Source organism: Xenopus laevis, chromosome 8L, assembly GCF_017654675.1.
Source record: "Xenopus laevis strain J_2021 chromosome 8L, Xenopus_laevis_v10.1, whole genome shotgun sequence".
Lineage (NCBI taxonomy): Eukaryota > Metazoa > Chordata > Amphibia > Anura > Pipidae > Xenopus > Xenopus laevis.
This window is the reverse complement of record NC_054385.1, coordinates 102,350,894-102,372,461: the sequence shown is the minus strand read 5'-3', so window position 1 is coordinate 102,372,461 and position 21,568 is coordinate 102,350,894. Positions and strand designations below refer to the sequence as shown.

The window sequence follows — 21,568 nt, the reverse complement described above, 5'->3', positions numbered from 1 at the left end:
CCACCTAAAACCTGCCAAATCGCTGTTTACTTCAATGGGAGACATTCAGGGATCAATATGGAGTTGTTTGCAGCCTTATGGACATACAAGTTTTTAAAATTCGATTCGAGTTTTCAGGTCGATTTAATTCATCCGAGTTTTAAAAATTCTATTTTTTTTTTTATAAATTTCGATTGGTAAAATTTCAAATTTATGGGAGTTTAGGGGAGTTAAAATCTCACTTGAATTCGAAATTCATTTTTCAATTCAGTTCAATATGGAGTAGAGAACATACAGGGAATAGTTTGAATTTACTCTTAATACTTTGTTACTGCAATCCAGCTTGTATCCGGAGTTGCGGAATGCAGAAAGGTTTTAATAACTTTGCTTATGGAAAACTCAGTGTCATGGGAATTTTGATAAGTACCCATTAGGGTGAAGACACACAGAGCTCCTAGTAGCAGCTACTTGTCACGGCTACAAAATAGACAATAGTGATAACTATATCTATGGGGGTTATGGTATGTAATAAAAGGCACTAAGTTTGCAGAGGAGCAGTAACCCACAGCAACCAATTAACAGGTAGGATTTACTGGTCACCTGTTTAAAAGCAAATATCGTTTTAGTTGCTATGGGTTACTGTAGCTAGGCAAACTTAGTGCCTTTTATTACATATGGGGGTATGTGTGTTTTAGCAGAGGCAATTCTCAGCATTGTCTATGGCAGGGTATTTTCTGCCGTGCTGTAGCCTTGACAATTAGCTGCTACTAGTGACTGTGTGTCTTCGCCCTTAAAATAGATTAACTACTTTGTCTTGGAGCTTTAACCATTATGATAACATAAATCATATAAGCAATTTTAGTAAAGTTTTGAGTAATTGTATAAAATGTATTTGCCATGTTATCCAGGATATCAAGAGTTAAGCCTGTGTGTAATCTTGCTACAACCCTTGGAGGCAGTGGTGCCACTATGTCTGCTGAATGTAACAATTTAATATGGAGACTCCATTCCCTGCTGTGAGCATTTCCAGTCCATGGTTTCACACCTGCAGCCCAGAATGGGGATTAAAACAATGGGATGAAGAAGTGTGTGGGAAGGCATTGGATATATTAGTGAGGCAACACAGTCTCACAAGTTAAAAAAACACATCCATTGAGTTCAAACTTTTTGGACCGGTTAGTGAATAAAGCATCCCAACTTGGCCAACCTTTCTTCATAAGTGATACTTTCCATACCCTTTGCCAGGTTAGTTGCCCTCCTTTAGACTTTAATTCAGTAATGAATAATAAATGGCTCCATTGTCGAGAAAGTTAATAGTAAATAGAAATATAGAAATACTTGTGTTAAAAATTAAAGAGTGGGAGTTAGAAAAATGGGGTTTCTTTTTTTGTATTTTATTAACATATACTTGGCTTGAACGTGTATACTGAAATATGTTTTGGATTTTTTAACACAGTATATGTTTGTTTGGGAGTACAGTATGTGTAATATGTATGTGGTCTGGGGCGGGATAGGGACGTTGCAATTTCGTCTCATTATGTATGCATTTCTTTTTTGTATGCAGAAGAGATGATAATAAATATGACTATAACTAATATGCTGTTTTAGCACTGGAGACCAAAACTGAACTATTTATTCAAGATAGGGCCTTGCCAGTGCTTTATAAAGGGGAAGAATTACTCTTTCCTCCAGCAAAACAATACTACTTTTAATAAAGCTCAAAACTCTATATGCCCTTACAGCTGCTGAATGGCTTGGCTTGCTACATCCAAGGTTATTATCCACAATTACCCTTCTCCATTAGTCCTTCTCCATACAAGATTTGCCCCATTAAGGGAATAAGTGGCTTGCATATATGTACAACCCATCAGGTTACGTTACATTTATCAATATTGAATCTCATCTGCCACTTAGCTGGCAAGCGCACCATGTTGATACATTCTGGGTGGAATAAATTGGTCTCCATACAGTAGTTTTGAGATATCTACAAAGACCATTATATTACTTATAAAGCCCACCTCAAAGCCATTAATGAATATATTAAGGAAAAGTGGACCCAATACAGAACCTTGTCTGTGAGGGCATGCAGAGGACTGGAAAGCTGGGAACTGGGATGATGGATCCTGACACCCATTATGGCAAATTTAGACCTCCTGTTGAGAAGGGAAAATGAGTCATTTTTAAATACTAAATAAAGGCCCAGAGACCAACAATCCTCCAATCAATGCCCTTCAAACTCTTATGTAACCATCAGTCAGAACGGATTTGTGTAACCCGGAGAAACAATAAAATCAGGGACTGCAAGAAAAGAAGTTTCATTTGAAGCAACGTAGGTGGTTCTTCACAGTCAGGACAGTGAGGTTGTGGAATGCACTGCCGGGTGATGTTGTGATGGCTGATTCAGTTAATGCCTTTAAGAATGACTTGGATGATTTTTTGGACAGACATAATATCAAAGGCTATTGTGATACTAAGCTCTATAGTTAGTATAGGTATGGGTATATAGAATTTAATTAAAAGTAGGGAGGGGTGTGTGTATGGATGCTGGGTTTTCATTTGGAGGGGTTGAACTTGATGGACTTTGTCTTTTTTCAACCCAATTTAACTATGTAACTATGTAACTATGCAGCATCCCAGTCTATGTGTGGCTTAACTACACAAGATATCTGTGGGACACTAGATATAACATGTCACTTGTTGATACTGTTATGAACATTTGAACAACATAAAAGCATACCATTTATGGCCTATGGGATGAGTTGGCCTTTACACTAACCATGAACATTTACTGGGAATCCCTATTAGGAAGATACATGCATCATTGAATACTAGGGAAGTTCCAGAACTAGTACAGTTGACAATGAGTGCTGATAGGCCACTTTACATATATTTTACTTATTGTCTTGTTCCGCTGGATGAGTGTTTAAATTGATCTATATTGGTCAAAACCAGAGATCACTCTTGGGAACGTTAAACAATGAAAGTGAAAATGCTTAAATTCTGTTTTACCAGTGTTGGTTAGTTTTCTATTTTCTAGAGATTTCAGGAATAAAATGACTGTGTTAAATTAGGAGACTGCAAAGTATCCCAAAGGATTAAGAGGCAGAATCTGTTGACAAGGATGTAGCAGATTTCTGATTTGATTCAGAGTTTCCCCAATTAGCGGACAAGCCGCCATATGAACAGTCACCATCCACAAATGTCAGGGACAGAAGGACTTATTAGTACAGTTTTATCCACAATAGTTATAAGTACAACTGACTGAATAACGTACAATTCTAGTTGGTTGTGGAAATATTGTTATCACAAGTCTAGGACTCAAAAAACAGATAATGCATCCCTTACTATATTCCTATATTAAATCCATATAGCTTGATATAACAGAGGTGTTAGTGGAATAGTGCTATTAAGTGTGTCAGTGGAACACTATTCCATGTATAACTAGTTTTATCTGCTTAATGTTGAAGTCAACGAGGAGTCCTTGTTCGACATTCAGTATATAATCACTGATAATTTCTTCATACAAAAACATTTTTGTACTGTAATGTGAAACCCATTATCCAGAAAGCTCAGAATTATGGAAAGGCCATCTCTCATAGACTCCATTTTATCCAAATAATAAAATTTTTTAAAAAAATTATTTCCTTTTTCTCCATAATAATAAAACAGCACCTTGTACTTGATCTAAACAAAGATCTTATTAATCCATATTGGAATCAAAACCAGCCTGTTGGGTTTATTTAATGTTTACATGATTTTCTAGCAGACAAGGTATGAAGATCCAAATTATGGAAAGATCTGTTATTCAGAAAACCCCAGGTCCCGAGCATTCTGGAAAACAGGTCCCATACCAGTATTGTAAATATCAGAATTTTCATTTATTAGAACTGTCCCCTTAAATACAATGGTAATCAATGCTTGAGTAAGCAATAGCTATGGTGCTGATATACTAGCTGGTGCAACTTTTCATTACTCTCTATTTTCATTTTGTAGAGGAATAATCTGAACTTGGGAAAGGCCTTAGGGTAGGCCGAAACGTCAGTCTGTAGCTCTGCAATAAAAACATTTTTTAACTTAAAAAGACCTGTGAGTGCGAATCTCTTTGGAATTGGAATGGACAAAAGCACATGAACTATTTTTCGAGTGCCGGCATTACATGGAAATATATATATATATATATATATATATATATATATATATATATATATATATATATATATATATATTATATATGTGTGTGTATGTATATATATATATGTATATATATGTGTATATATATATATATATATATATATATATATATATCCTTTCTTTTACAGGTATGGGATCCATTATCCGGAAACCTGTTATCCAGAAAGCTCCAAATTACGGAATGCCCATCTCCCATAGAATCCATTTTATCCAGATATTCCACATTTTAAAAAATGATTTCCTTTTTCTCTGTAATAATAAAACAGTAGCTTGTATTTGATCCCGACTAAGATATAATTAATCCTTATTGGAAGCAGAACCAGCTTCTTGGGTTTATTTAATGTTTACATGATTTTCTAGTAGAAGAAGGTAGGAAGATCTAAATTACGGAAAGATCCATTATCCCAAAATTTGAGGTCCCAAACATTCTGGATAAAAGGTCCCAAACCTGGATTGTCAAGATATTATATAAAAACTACATTTAGGGGCAGATTTATCAGGGGTCGAATTGAAAATTCACCATCAGGAGAATAAACGCACACGCATCCAAAAACCAGCGAAAGGGGAATGGTGAGAGCAATTCAGCCAACAAGTTCCACTCTGGTCACGTGGACTAAGAAGCATCAGGAATGGGGAAGGCGTGTTCAATGCGTCGCTGGATCATGATGCAGAGTAAGTTGATCCCGGTTAAAAATCCATATTTATTAGATATACTTTAAAAGCATCAGGTTTTACAAGAAATGGATGAGTTGGGCAGGGGGGCTCTACGCGTTTTGTGACTGCATGGGTCACTTCATCAGAAGCCAAAAATTCTAAATGAAAATTTGATTTAAAAATTTTAGTTTTTTTTATGGTCATAACTGTCAAATTCAAATAGGGACTTATTCAAATTCGATTTGAGTTATTAAAAATGTTTTTATTTGATTTCAGAGATTTATCATACTCTGGCCCTTTAAGAACTCGAATTTGACTATTCGCCACCTAAAACCTGCCGAATTGCGGTTTAAGTAATTGAGAGAGGTCCAGGGATCAATTTTGAGTTGTTTCCAGCCTTCCCAACATTCAAGTTTTTTTTTTTTTGGAGAAAAAACTCAAATTGAGTTTTTAAAATTTTTCGGATCGATTACATTCATACGAATTTTAAAAATTAGATTTTTTTAATACATTTCGATTGGTCGAATTTATGGGAGTTTAGGGGAGTTTTTAAAAACTCACATAAATTCCAAAATTTAACCTTTGATAAACGTGCCTCTTAGGGGCATATTTATCAAGGGTCGTATTTCGAATTGAAAAAAACTTCGAATTTCGAATTCAAAAAGACCAACCGAAATTAAGTCGAAGTTTTTTTTGGTCGAATAGGTCCGTTTTCGATCGAATAGGTCTGTATTTGGCCGAATTCGAATTGTACGAATCAAAGTAATAGCGCATTCAATCAAATTCAGTTTAATGTTTTTCCCCCATAGGCTAAAACAGCAATTCGCCAGCTTTTAGATGGAGAATGGTCGAAGTCGAATTTTTAAAGAGACAGTACATGATAAATTTCGATATTCTAATTTTTAAATGTTTTTCAAATTCGAATCGAATTTGGAATATTCCCTAGTCGAAGTACACAAAAAATAGCTCGAAATTCAATTCTTTTTTTTTTCATTCGAAAATTCACCACGACCTATTTAACTTCAAGGGTCGGATATCGAGGGTTAATTAACCCTCGATATTCGACCATTGCAGTTAAATCCTTCGACTTCGAATATCGAAGTCGAAGGATTCCGCAATTTGTTTGACCATTGATATTCGACCATCGAAGTTAAATCCTTCGACTTCGAATACCGCAATTCATTTGATCGAAGGAATATCGAAGTCGAAGGATTTACCGCAATTCGTTTGACCATTGATATTCGACCATCGAAGTTAAATCCTTCGACTTCGAATACCGCAATTCATATGATCGAAGGAAAAATCGTTCGATCAAACGATTCGAAGGATTTAAATACATTGATTGAATGATTTTCCTTCTATCAGAAACTGCCTAGAAAGCCTATGGGGACCTTCCCTATAGACTAACATTGGTGCTCGGTAGGTTTTAAGTGGCAAAGTAGGTGGTCAAAGTTTTTAAAGAGACAGTACTTCGACTATCGAATGGTCGAATAGTCGAACAATTTTGAGTTCGAATCGTTTGATTCGAAGTCGAAGGTCAAAGTAGCCAATTCGATGGTCGAAGTAGCCAAAAAAAACTTTGAAGTATTTTTTATTTTAATCCTTCACTCGAGCTAAGTAAATCTGCCCCTAAAAGTAGTACTGTAAAAAAAAAGAAGAAGAAAGCACATACAGATGACATCCAATTTGTGACCAAAGCCTTGATCATGTGTGTAGAAAACCAGTAGGTGCGGAGCGGATATAATTCATTGAAGATAAAGGGCATAATCAGAGGGATATGTGTATTGGCACAGCCAATGCTGTACAGGAATTCTGGCTTGACAACCACCATAATGTTAAAAGAACAGAATCAATGAGCGCGGTTAGGTACATAAGGCATACTGTGAAGTTTCGGTTCATTTTATTCCAAAGAGCAAACAGTGCTTTGACACAGAAATGACAAGACACATAAATAAGCTATGTGTTTCTATTTGCAAAGCTCTGTGGATGATCGGTGTATAAAATCTGCTAAGAAACACACCTGTGGCTGTTTCATGTACAGTCAGAGTTTATTGCATTCTGCCTTATTAGGCATTTCCCCCCAGTAAACCTATTGATCTCCAGCAGCATATGTTCATAATAAAAGGATATCAGGAAAGTCAATAGTGCAAGCATATGGAGCGTGAACTCAAGCCGCCTGTCCACAAAACATATCAATTGGATCTGACAGCAGAGAAGATAAAGCTGAGACAGAATTTCCCCCAACAGATCCTCTCTCTGATCTGGATAATAGTGACATGGCAAATGATCAGCTCAAGGTGTGACACTTAGATGTATACTAGAACAAGGAAAGAATGTCGCATAACGTAAAACCAATTAAGTGTTGTGTATATGTGACCTTTGCTAAGGCACCTTCCTAAAAACACTAAATGTATCAATGCTATATAGGTCAATTAAAACAAACACAAAATGCTTGCCAAGGGTACATTTAAATTGCTTCAGCCCTGTTCAGTTGAGATGGATACAGCAGCTTTTCACATGGGTACACTTACTGCATCAACTGCAGACAGATACACGTGGAAAGACTTCATCAAAACAGATACCGTATATACTCGAGTATAAGCCGAGTTTTTCAGCCCCCAGAATATGCTGAAAAACTCTGCCTCGGCTTATACTCGGGTCAAGCGCAAAAACGGTCGCCGGCTTCTAAGAATAGTCGCCGGCGTCCAAGAATAGTCTCCAAGAATATTCACCGGCGTCCAAGAATGGTCGCCGGCATCCAAAAACGAGACGCCGGCACCTCCAATGGGAGCAGAAACCCTCAATTTATTATTGAAACTTACTAGAAGCTGCTGCATTTCTCACCCTAGGCTTATACTCGAGTCAATAAGCTTTCCCAGTTTTTGGAGGTAAAATTAGGTACCTCGGCTTATACTCGGGACGGCTTATACTTGAGCATATACGGTATCAGCGTGCTAACTTGATTCTGATGTCAACAAACACTGTGCAGTTTTTCCCTATATCGCCATCTGCTAATATCTCATGGGTGGGGGGTTTATTAAATAGGCATTAAAAATGTGTTTGCATTTGTCAGTTGTTTCAGAAGAAATACACTGACCTAAATTGGAAAAGCTATAGCTACTAATGTACTTGCAGAGGGAAAGATAATCAAAACTTTAATGAGGTTGTTCACTTTTGAGTGAACTTTTAGCACGATGTAGAGAGTGATATTCTGAGATGATCGGCAATTGGTTTTCATTTTTTATTATTTGTGGCGTTTTGAGTTATTTAGCTTTTTATGCAGCAGCTCTCCGGTTTGCAATTTCAGCAGTCTGGTTGCTAGGGTCCGAATTACCCTAGCAATCATGCATTAATTCAAATAAAATACTGAAATATAATTAGTAGAATGCCTGAACAGAAAGATAAGGAATACAACGTAGCAATAAAAATACATTTGTAGCCTTACAGAACATTTGTTTTTAGAAGGGGTCAGTGACCCCCATTTGAAAGCTGGATAGAGTCAGAAAAAGAAGGCAAATAACACAAAAACTATCAAGAATATATATTGAAGACCACTTGAAAAGTTGCTTAGAATTAGCCATTCTATAACATACTAAAAGTAAATCGAAAGGTGAACCACCCCTTTAAGTCCCCTCCTATATTCCTACAAAAGCAAGGACAAGGAAAGTTAAACTAAAGAAGTAGCTAGAAATGTTGTACGTTATGTTTTGGGCTTCTGTACCAGCCCAAGGCAACCACAGCCCTTTAGCAGTAAACAATCTGTGCCTCCAAAGATGCCCCAAAAGCTCCCCATCTTATTTTCTGCTGATTCACTGCACATGCTCTGTGCTGCTGTCACTTACTGAGCTTAGGGACCCACTCACAATATACAGTACACATAGAATAGAAATGTCACAGTATAAGGCTGATTAGTCATTAATACAGATAATTACTACATGGCAGCACAGAAACCAGAGCAACAGCATCAGAATTTAACAATCAGCCTTGTAGCATCAGCTTTTATTACAGGCCAACTTAATTTTCTGATGGATAATTTGCGACTACCCCTAAGATTAGCTTCTCAACAGCTGCTCAGAGCCCACTGAGCATGTGAGTGTCACAGACACTTTCCAAGATGGTGACCCCCTGTGACACGTTTGAAGTCCTGGGTCATTGCTGCTATTGATAACCTGAAACTTTAGGCGGGTGCAATAAGTTCAGCATATAAAACATGGCATTTGTAGCCACATTAATTTTTGGGCTTAGTTCTCCTTTAAAACAAAGGGGACTACTGTGTATAATGCATATGTGCAGTATAATAAAATTACCAACATTACTACACTGGGAGTCAGGGCCGGGACTAGGGAAAGGCAAAAGCGGAACATGTGTCAAGCACAAGTTTGGGGGCACTGGACTCGTACCTTTTTCTCCTTGCCTTGCCCTTTGTTCAGCTGTCACAAAGTAAGTGAATTGATGCGGGTCAGGAGTTTCAGGCATGTTCATGCACAATGGGAGGAGGTGTGCATGCTCCTATGCATGACTATACTTAAGTGACAGGATCTTAAAACCCCCCCCGCAAACATGGTGAATGACGTCATGTGCATGGTACGCGTGATGTCACTTCTGCAAAACCATCACTTCCAGCATTCCCAAACTGGGCCCGGTTATTTTAGTAATAAATTTTAAATATAGGCACCTGCGGGCCACCTCCCAAAAGCTGCTGCCCTAGGCTCAGGCCCTCAGGTGCCTATATATATACATATATATATAAACACAGCCCTGCTCCCTGGAGATGATGGAGCAGGTGGTGGCCCTGCACTGCTGAGCAACCTGTACTGAACAGCCACAAGGGTTCCCTGACAAAGTCAGACTATTATGAAAGTGTGGCACTCAGAGTGAAGATTAACCTGGGCCAGTATGTTTTTTAGCAAATTACCACCCCCAGACCAGTACTTTCAGACCAGTGACTATGGCATGAAGATATGAATAAAGCTGGCTGGCTTTACCGGCACACAGGAAATAAGAAGTCACTTACCAAAAGTCTTCAAGAAGTGACCAAGGTCATAATGGGGAACAATGGACATTACAAAATAAGAGAACAGATGCAAGACAGCACTGCACTGGTTCTACACTTTAAAGAACTTGGCATGAGTTAATAGTAAAGGAACTTTCTATTGGCCGTGTTGAGATGTGGAGAAATCCAGGTTTTTAATAGCTGAAATATCCATTTGTTATAGGAACATGTGCTCAGTCACCCACGTGTGACAAGGATTCATTGGCAAAGCTATAGGAGACAAGGACAGAGAGTAGTGATAATCAGTAGTCATAGGCAGGTGTAGAATAACATTCCACTTTCAATAAGGTGGGCTGGAGATAATAGGACACTGAGCTACATGGAGAATTCCTGGTCTCTTTGGAATGTAATCAGAAATCACAGTAAGAAGAACATTAACTATAGCACAATGAATATATCAGATATGTTTCAATGTAATTGGTTTATTAATCCTGCCATATTTGTGTCTGACAGGAAAGTTTGCAGCAGTACTGAATGTGCACAGGGATCTCATGGGAAAACTGTATTCAATAGAAAGTCGTACTTAATGGAAATTATATTTGCATGGCCCCAAAGACCATTTGATCTATTCGTAATTGCAAGAACAAAAAAAAGCCGACATATTGTCTCTCTACTAGTAATGAGTAAATCTGTCCAGTTTCACCGAAAATGTTGCGAAACTCTGAAAAAATTTGCAAAACAGCGAAAAGTGACTTTTTTGTCCTTATGCATAAAAGTCAAAGGGCGTCAAAATTATTTTTACACGCGCAACTTTTTTCTTGCAGAAAATTTTTAGGCAGCCAATTTTTGCAGCAGTTTCGCAAAAAACAATTTGCAGGTGGTGAAATTCAGAAATTGGCTGCGAATCACTACTCTCTGCGTGAAGGATTTTTGTGATAGTTCCCCTTTAGTTCCCCTTTAAAGGAGAGGGAAAGTCATCTTACCTGAAACCCCCGAGCCAGTGCTCCTATCAGCAGAAAACTGCACTGACCCGGGGTTATACCAGTGAGCACCACTGAGCGATCCTCTTCCGTCTTCCTCTTTCTTTGAACGGCTGAGCATGCACCGTAGAACAAAATGCCAAACTTGAGCTAAAAAGTCAGCTATTTCGTTCAACTGCGCATGCGTCTACCCTGGGAAATTTGAAGAAAGAAGAAGGCGGAAGAGGATATCAACGTGGTGCTCACTGGTATAACCCCGGTGCAGTTTTGTGCTGATAGGAGCACCGGCCCATGGTTTCAGGTAAGTAAATGCAATCACTTGGGGTGCCTAACATTTCCTTCTCCTTTATGGGGAATCTCCAATTATTGTTTCAGACAGAATATAAGCAACCAAAAAATATAATTTTCTTTTATTATGCATAAAAGCAGTTTTTGGGTGTATATCTTCTTCTGACTCTTTCCAGCTTTCAAGTGGGAGTCATCGACCCCATCTAAAAAAAAAAACAAATGCTCTGTAAGGCTACAAATGTATTTTTATTGCTACTTAATATTACTATTCTATTCAGGCCCTCTCCTATTCATATTCCAGTCTCTTATTCAAATCAGTGGCTGTTGCTAGGGTAATTTGGACTCTGTGTAACCAGAATGCTGTAATTGCAAACTGGAGAGCTGCTGAAGAACAAGTTAAATAACTCAAAATCCACTATTAAAAAGTTAAAACCAATCACAAATTGTTTCAGAATATCACTCTCTACCTCATACTAAAATATAACAAAGGCGAACAACCCCTTTAACATAAATGTAAAATTATTTGTTATGTATCTTGTAACAAAATGAAGCATACATTTAGGGGCATATTTATCAAAGGTCGAGTTCGAAGTTAAAAAAAACTCTGAACTTCGAATTCAAAAAGACCAACCAAATGGTCATCGAAGTTTTTTGGGGTCGAAGTAGCGCTACTTCGATTCAAAGTATTTTTTACTTTGACCTTCAATCTCTCAAACTCCCCCAATTGCCTCCATACAGGTTCTAGGAGGTCCCCCATAGGCTAAAACAGCACTTCGGCAGCTTTTAGGTGGCGAATGGTTGAAGTCGAAGTTTTAAAGAGACAGTACTTCAAAAAAATTCTAATTTCGAGTTTTTTTCAAATTCAAATCGAAGTTGAACTATTCCCTAGCCGAAGTACACAAAAAATAGCTCGAAATTCGAAGTTTTTCAATTACCAAACTTCATCTTGACCTTTGATAAATCTGCCCCTAAATGTTGGAAGGCTAAAGCTAATGCCTTTATATAATCTGAAAAAAAAAGAATTCATTATAATAACTAATAGAGGGAAATAAACTCGCCTAGATGATAAAAACTGCTAAAATGCTGCATATCATAATAAAATATTGTGAAATTAAACAAAATCTTTGCCAATATTGTTCCCATACCATTTAAAACCTAGTAACATGATAAGTTGTTAAGTGTTTTTTTGTGTATATAGAACTGCGTGTTCATATTCTGCTTTCCTGTGGGGTTGCTAATTAGCCATCAAACTGGAGTCTCTTTAATAAAATCCTATAACGAGCCATTTCTAAAGCTATTTGCTTGTTACAGTGTGTTGTGTCTTCAGATTTAAACACACAGCTGGATTCTCACAATGATATCCCATGATACATGGCTGCATCTTTAGAGGAGAAAAGCATGTTTGTGGTTATTATAAATAAGTTTGCTATATAAAAAATGAATGAAAACAAGCAAGAGCAGTAAATTGGAAAAATGAACATGTTAAATCTGTTTTTACACGGTACATAAAGGTAAAACTGGAAAGGGAAAAAAATGTTTTATCCCCAACCAGTAGCTCGTGAGCAACATGTTGCTCTCCAACCCCTCGGATGTTGCTCTCAGTGGCCTCAATGCAAGTGCTTATTTTTAAATTCCAGGCTTGGAGGCAAGTTTTGGTTGTATAAAAACCAGGTGCACTGCCAAACAATGTAGGTCGACAATCCACATAGGGGCTACCAAAAGGCCAATCACAGCCCTTATTTGGCACCCCAAGAACATTTTTCATGGTAGTGTTGCTCCTCAACTCCTTGTACTTTTGAATGTTGCTCATAGGTTCAAATGGTTGGGATCCCTGCTTTAAAACATCGCCATGCAACCTGTTGTTGCCCTTCAGATGTTCTTTAGTCGCTAGGATACAGAGAGTTTCAAAACATCTGGAGAGCTGCATGTAAGATGCATTTATTTCTCCTACACAACAGACAGTTAATGGGGACACCAGGGTAAGCAGATGAAGGTTAGCTCTTAGTGAAGAAATGTTTTTAATAAACAAAGCATGTCTAATGGCCTCAGAACTACGAATTTGACCGAATTACAGGTTAATTTGTGTTTCATAATGAAAACACTACTTATACACACAAAAATACATACTGATTAATGAACCCACAGAGTTACTGTTGTGCAACTGGAACACTTGTGATTTTAGTGGCCACTGTTCATTAGTGAGCTTGCACGGGTATATTACGGTATGGGATCAATTGTCTGGAATTCTGGTGTTTTCTAGATAAGGGCTCTTTCCAAAATTTGGATCACCATATAGGGTTGCCACTTTATTTCCCCCTGAAAACAGGCAGGGGGAGGGCCAGTAATGTAGGGGAGGCGGGTGATGTTGGGGGGCAGGACTGATGACATGCCAATCGCTGATCACCATGTCATTCACTTCAATGTCCTGTCCAGATTTCATAATTTGGACAGGAACTTTTCACACAGGCAGCCCTTCTGAAAACCGGACTGTCCAGGTGAAATCCGGACAGGTGGCAACCCATATCTTTAGTCCACTAAAAACATTGTAAGCATTAAAAGCATTAAAAGAAACTACAGGATTTTTTTTTTCTGCCACCAACATGGATTTATGTAACTTGAACCATCAAGTTCAAGGAATACATGGATCATACAAACACTTAAAATTCTGTCCCTTGCTCTTGAAACAATTCATTCTCCCAACAAAGAATGTGCTTGCAAAAAAAAAAACAACTGTTTAGCTCCAAGCTGACAGCTAAAATTGTGTGCGTTTTTAGCAGTGAATTAAAATCCACGGTTATGTCCACTTATCCTCTGCACCTCCCACTGTTACTGTGATGAGGCCGCAGACTACAGGCAAACCATTACAGTGCTGAATGGGTTCATCTACAATTAATAAACGCTTTGAAGTCTTAAGCAATTTTTTCTGAGACACTAGAAATGTTAGAAGGAAAACAATTTCTGTAATCATTTCAAACCCCAGAAGCAATTTCAAATTAGTTTTGGTTTTACCCAAGACTGCATATTTCTACTGTCCCCAGAACATAAAAACAAGCCCTGATTGAAGGTATTCAGGCATGAAATATCTTCTTTAATCACAGCTTGATGGATTGGAAAAATCCAGCTACGGAAGGGTATGGCAACATCACCTCCTGATAGCAGAAGGATAGAACCAAAGATAAAGCCTGTTGGACTGGCCTAATGGGAAACCATGAAAACTCCTGGTGGCCCCAGGTGTCAGTATGCCCTCCTACTCATGCAACCATTTTGCCTTGTACATCTACATCTTTGTCATTCTTCTTTTCTATATGAAAACAAAGAGGAGAATGGAGAGTAGGTAGGTAAACAGAAAAGACTTGAACAAGGAAGCTGAGTAAGGAGAAGAGGAAAAATATCTGGAGATGGTCCAAGGCCTTTTGGTTGCTCCCTTGCATCCCAGGCTGACAATGTTGGGCACTTTCAATAAAGCAGCAAGTCTTGGACTGGTACAAAAGAACAAAATTATTTACATAAGGTATGTAATATATCCTTCAACGAATGGCCTAAAAATAGATGGGAGCCCGCGGTGATGAACCCCTGCCTCCACATGTTACAGAGAGGCCCAGAAACTATTTGTTGTTGGGACACTAATGGAGGTCAAGTTTAATCCCTGCTGCTAACATTATAAGAACACAATGAACAATGCAAAGTTGAACTCAAAGCTGAACCGGTTTAAATTCCTGTTAAAAAGAAATGTAATTGTTCACCTTTAAATTAGCATTTAGTATAATGTAGATGGTGACAATCTGCTATTGGTCTTTATGTCTTTCAGTGGTTTCGTTTTTTGTTAAAGGGGAACTACTGCAAAAATGAAAATGTAATATAAGCTTAATCATACTGAAATAATAAGTTCTAAATATAATCAATTGAAAATTTGGTAACGTTTCTGAAATAATTACGTTTATCTTCACTATCCCTCTCTCAGCATCTATTTTTCTTCATTCTGTCTTCTTGCAGCAGTTGGGTGTCAGATATTAATTGACAGTTAGATCCAATACATCTTATGGGGGGGGACTGCCTTTCCTAGCAGATAAATTAGAGCTCACTCAAATAACTGATTCCAGTGAGCTCTAATACATCTTCTAGACAAAAGGAGTACCCCCTATTGCAAAATATGAGGATATTAGAAGTCACCTTGGAGTTTCATGGCCTTGGACCTCGTGTTTTTATATGGTCATGGAACTCCTCGGTAACTTATAATATCCTTGAGTTTTACAAGAGGGGTTAGTTTATTCACTATATAATATACATGGGCTTACATTCACCTGCATTAAAAAGCAAGAGTTTCCTACAGCTGCAAGTCAATGAAAGGCAGCTTAGTTAAATGCAGCCATCCCCATCCTGGGGAAAATTGCTATTACTGATTAACTCAGCCACAAGCTTGTGGGTCTGGGGACAGGTTAATAAGCCACTGCTCTGATGGACGCAACAATGAATATAATAGAGTGGTGTCATCTATACTGCCATAAAATGTTGCTCGTGCTGTGTGACATTCATTAAATTATAATAAGTATCATTGATTTGTCTGTGAGGTCTTTACTCTCCCTAGATCAATATTGTATTTTATTTTTCCATATGCACAGCTGGTGATCTCCTCCACTGTAAGGGGGTCACCATTTATGATGGAGTATACTCGTGCTCTCGGGTAATTCCCCGCTCCAAGCCCATGTTATTCAGGGTCATAGGTAGTGACTGGGAACAACTGCAATCTATTTTTCCTAACTCAGTAATAGAGTAATCTCATATGTATTGTTGTTTTGTAAGTGAGCGTAAAAAATAAATATAAAGATAATAAAGATAGGCCAATTATTTATTTATTTATCAACAGGTTCCTATGTAATAAATCAGTTAATCAACAATTATCTAAATCTTATTAGATGCAATAGTTAATAGTTTTGGTCTTCATTTCTTATTATGTATGGTCTTTGCTTTTAATGTATATCTAATGGTGGGACTATGGATTGCATCAAAAGACTGTAAGGATTATGTTTTTGTTATTCTTGTGTTTAATGTGTATATTTTATAAGCCCTCATCCTTATCTTCACTTCCTAGTTGGTAAGGTTGTTATGTCCTAGCAACCCAACAGCAGTTTCAATTCGAACTGAAAGTGATCCAAAACAAATAAATAAGTAATTAAAACACAGACAACAGATTGATCGTAAATTGTCCTATAATTACTGCTGCTTAAAACACATTAAAAGCTAATTCTAAGGTGAACTACTCATTTTTAGGCAGTATATCCTTTATTAAACATTGGATCAATGAACAGGTCATGCCCTCAATATAATTAAAACAAGTAATTATCTATGGTTTTTGTTATCTCTTAAGTTTGCCATAGATGTAAAGATTTTTAAAAGATCCGATCATCATCGTGAGACCACGATTATCTCGAAACGATCGTACGAATTGTCATCATCAGACTAAAAAGACCAATTTGCCAGGAAAACAAAGGGGAGCTGCCTGCTTGGCCCTGCAAACATGGCCGATCTATTTCCTGACAGATGTAGGCCGAAAAATCGTAAGATGTTCGATCATCGAATCCCACTAACTGCACGATAATTTCGAAGGATTGGTCGGACTTCGGTCGGACTTCTATGGGGAGCTTTAAGCCACACAGAGGAAAAAAATCTAACTATATGTAAGTACATTCCAACCTTTTGGTTTGTACAAGATGCTTAAAGCAAATACGCACTGAGAACTCTCTGTACAACCAAACCCCTTCCCTCCCCTGCTGCAGACTTTTTTTAGTCCCTCTTAGTGGACTATTAATTTGATCTATGATGCATTATGTTAGAATGTGATTTTCAGTAACAAACTTTGCCCTGCTCATGCAACAAATAATTAATAAACAACAGCAAAAGCCCCAGTCATTGAATTAATGTTGGAAAGGGGGATATTTATTTGATATAAAACCATACAAGTTGCTGTTTCTGCGGATTTTATTAGCTATTTGAATAAGGGATGTACTAATGATCTGATTAGCTACAGGCTAGTCTAGTCATGCGAATGATTTAAAGGGATTGTTCGGTATAAAAATAAAAACTGGGTAAATAGATGGCATGTACAAAATAAAAAATTTCAATATAGTTACTTAGCCAAAAATGTATTGTTTAAAGGCTTGAGTGACTGTATGTCTAACATAATAGTCAGAACACTACTTTCTGCTTTGCAGCTCTCATGGTTCCCACTGATTGGTTACCAGGCAGTAACTAACCAGTGAGGGGGGCACATGGGCCATAACTGTTTATTTTGAATCTGAACTGCATGTTAAGGATCAATTGCAAACTAACTGAACAGTTATGTCCCATGTGGCCTCCCTTAAAGGAAGATTCAACCGTAAAGTAAAAAAAAAAACCATCCTAGGCCCAGGCATTTCCGCCTCGCCACAAATCCGGGCCTGGGCACTTACTTCCCGAAGATTATAGAAGAGAAGAAGATGGCTGCTGTGAACTCCGCTTTTTTTTTTTTTGCTTTACGGTTGAATTGTCCTTTAAAGTCGCTTACTAACTCAGAGTTAGAGAGCTGAAAAGCAAAGGAAGTAGTGTTCTGTTATGTTATACATCCAGTCACTCCAGCCTTTGTATATTACATTTTGGCTAACTAACTATATTAGAAACATCATTTATTTTACCCAGTTTAACTTTTACACTGAATTGTTCCTTTAATACACCAACTTCAGGTCAGTTCTGGCCAAGCCCAGAGAAGCTTGCATAAAAACCTAGATGTTACTATGTAGGCAGTTGCAGTTGCCAGTAACGTAAGGGGGGCGGGCCCTGGTGCGCGACGCACAGCCGGGCCCCCCGCACGCGTATTTTCAGCCCACATTTCAGTGGCGCGGGCCTAGCCCGCTTGCACCCCCTGCTCCCCTGGTAGTTGTGCCACTGGCAGTTGCTCTAGGTGATGCCTTCAAGTTTGTATTTAAAAATGTTCCTGAAAGAGAAGTGCCATATTAGTTACCAAACAATGTAAGCTCTTTGGGGCTGGGCCCCTCCAACCTAGAAATGGAGATGAATGATGAAGGTAATAAAGTAACGTTAAACCTAACATTTTTGTCTTATTCCTCCTATAATGGTAAATTGCAGCTATAAAAGCATCTCATTCTATCCCATGCTCATGACTTAAATTATGAAATATTATAATGTTACTAAACTTCACACTTTCAAAAAATCCAAATATACACCATGTCAGAATTTGGTGATAAAGTACATTGAAAAGCAATTTGGGTGGGTCTATCAGAACCACAGATGAGGGTATGCCTTAAAGGAAAACTATACCCCCCAAACAATGTAGGTCTCTATAAAAAGATATTGCATAAAACAGCTCATATGTAAAACCCTGCTTCATGTAAATAAACCATTTTCATAATAATATACTTTTCTAGTAGTATGTGCCATTGGGTAATCATAAATAGAAAATTGCCATTTTAAAAAATAAGGGCCGCCCCCTGAGATCGTACGATTCACTGTACACTACTTGTTAGGTCACATGAGCCAATTAACAGACAGAGTTGTGTCTTTTGCTTCAACACTTCTTCCTGTTACAGTTAGAGTTGTAGTATTTCTGGTCAGGTGATCTCTGAGGCAGCACAGAGACCATCACAAAATGGTGGCTCAAGGCAAGAGATGTAAAAGGGCAAGATTTACTTAAATATACACACCAGTTTGGTAAGATTCTTTAATATGCCACTTAATATGATATAAACTGTTGCTTAAGTGTTAATTTTGGGGGTATAGTTTTCCTTTAACCAAAACTAACATGGGGAATGTACAAGACAACCAACTCCTAAGATTCTGAAGTTTTTTTAGTTTTTTTGCGGAAAATCCATGACTTTCACAATGGAACTAAATTCCAGCTTTGAGCAACAGGTGCTAACCAGGGGAAGGTCACACCTCAACACTTCTGCACTAATGTTTTCTATGAATTTGCATAGAAATCAATAACCAAAACAATGAGCTGAAACCCTGTGTGTACTCTGCCAACAAGTGAAAAGTGCAGCTTCCCCGAGGACCCATACTTGCATTAAAAGCACCAAAATATTCACAGGAGACCAAGACAATTTCCAGTCATGAAAAAAAAAAACCACCCTAAATGTTTTGTTAGAAAACGATAATTACAAAGCTAAAAACAGAGAGAAAACAACAGATGGAAGTGCAAATGCTTTATAGTTGGCTGAGCAGAAAGCAATTCTAATGTGTGTCTGCAGCAAGCGCTGCCATAGTCACAAGAATTGAGAATCTATCCACACACATACGAAACATAAAGTGCTTGTAATATGCAAAGGTCTCCGACTGAAGGAAGAAGTTGGGAATGGCGTGTGTACAAAGCACAACAGAGTGATGCGGCACAGCAGCTAGGGATGAGGTACGCAGACATCTCTGTGACGCTCACTGCTGTTCAGCAGGACAATGATTTGCTGGTCACCTTGGAAACAAAGCTACTGCCATAACAAACAAGGTGTAGGTTTGATCTGTATTTATATAAAAGTGTGTAAAATATGCAAATATTAACGTTTATACTTCTACAGTGTGGGAACCTTTGCATGACATTTTACGGCAAATCTGCCATTTTACAATAACTTCTACTTCGGTGTTGTGTAGTCAGATTAACATGGCATTGTTTTGGTATTGTAAAGATGCCTCTCTCACCATTCTTTATGAGTCCCCATCTCAAATATTTAAATGACTTCTGCACTACTAAATCATTGCTTCACACTTCATAAAGCTTTAACCCATCACTATTTGTGTGCAGAAGTATAATGGGACTCCATAGATAGGGTTGCCACCATTTGGCCTGGTTGAATACAAGCAGGGGGGTGGGGCCATGATGCAATGGGGAGGGTCTGTGATGCTGTAAGGGTGTGGTTTTGATATCAGGGGAAAGGACATAGCGATCGTTGATTGGTCGATCGCCGTGTCAATTACAGGGAACTCTGCCCGGGCAGGTAGTTTTGACCTGGGCAGCCCTTCAAAAGACCAGGCTGTCTGGGTCAAAACTGGACAGGTGACAACCGTAGGCATACAGAAGTCAAACACAAAGTTTTCCTTTTTACTGTGACAATGCTGAACTGTAGAGTGGAAAGTTGTTGGAACCTATATAAAGCCATGAGAGGATCTATATACATAATGTGAAATTGCCTCAAAGCTTGCAACTTGGGGTACAAAAATAATCTGAAGACCAATGGTCTTCTCAATATGCAAAAAGATTAAGTGTGCGGCATTTAGCCATACTTACTGCAAGTAATTATGTAGTGCAATTAACATTCATGCCAAGTATTCTGGGTAATAAAACAAAAATTTGGGGGAAAAAATACTTAATTCAGTAGAAAAACAAGTGAAACGGCTGGGCGTGTGTGTATATTTTGGTGTATATTTGTCTATGCACTTGGCAAAGTGTGTGTGTGCGCAAGTAAAAATGCCCAGCTGAAGTGACCCATGTCCTAGAATCTACAATACCTTGAACTTTTTATACACAGATCCATATATCATAGCTTCTGTTAAGGTTACATACGGTCTGATTTACTCTGGTTCTCTCTCAACAGTAACCTAGAAGAACTCACCTGCTTGTTTATGTGGTTGTTCATATGATTTCTTTTGGAGATCTTTTAAAAGCCAGCTAAAGATCCGTTTTTTGAAATAAGACATGAAACATGAAGCCGCAAAGAACTTGTAATGGTCTAAAAAAAGATATGATTAAACATATAAAATTCTTTCCCGATTGTATTTATCTCATAGAATTATTACTGGATTAAATAGAATATCGATATGTCCCTAGGGATTCATTTCTTCTATAAAGATGTTTCGAACTCTAAAATGTCTCTAACAGTGCATTCAATTCATCCAGAAGTGCACAGTGACATCACCACATGATCACACACAATGCAGTGACATCACCTAGGACCTAGTGAGACCCATCAGGAGAGGACTCTGTTGGCCTTCTCGGTCAGGATTTTCTATCTTGCTCCATAGATATTTGGCTGGTTCTTAGCTAGATATCAACCTAAAAAGACCCCATACATTGGCCATTAAGTGAATCTGGTCTGGATGGCTTATGCACAGGGCCGTTCCTGCCATGAGGCAAGTTGAGCACCTTGCCTCAGGAGGCAGTGAAAGGCCAGTTATAAGGGGTGGTAAAAAGCCGCCTCCTGTAACTTTAAGAGCCAAATTTCCGGTTTTTAAAGCGGAAATTCGGCTCTGCTAGTGCAGAGAGCGCAGTACACGCTCATTACACTACCATCAACCCCTTTTGACCTGTTCCGACGCTAAACTTTTAAACTGGAGAGGGGGGCGGCATCGGGGTTGCTGCCTCAGGCGGCAGCAGCCCACGGATCGCCCCTGCATATTTAAAGCGACCTCATAGTCCCCTACCATAATGTATTTTTGCTATATACATTAACAAAAAAAACAAAATATTTTTAATTCAGAGAGCCTTAAACCCATGCCAGGCTTG

The 21,568-nt window shown here is 38.2% G+C and overlaps 1 protein-coding gene across 1 annotated transcript in view; it reads right to left on the bottom strand.

The window, feature by feature from the left end:
* Positions 1 to 21,568, bottom strand: part of aven.L (apoptosis, caspase activation inhibitor L homeolog) — a 199,242-nt gene that overhangs the window by 61,518 nt on the left and 116,156 nt on the right.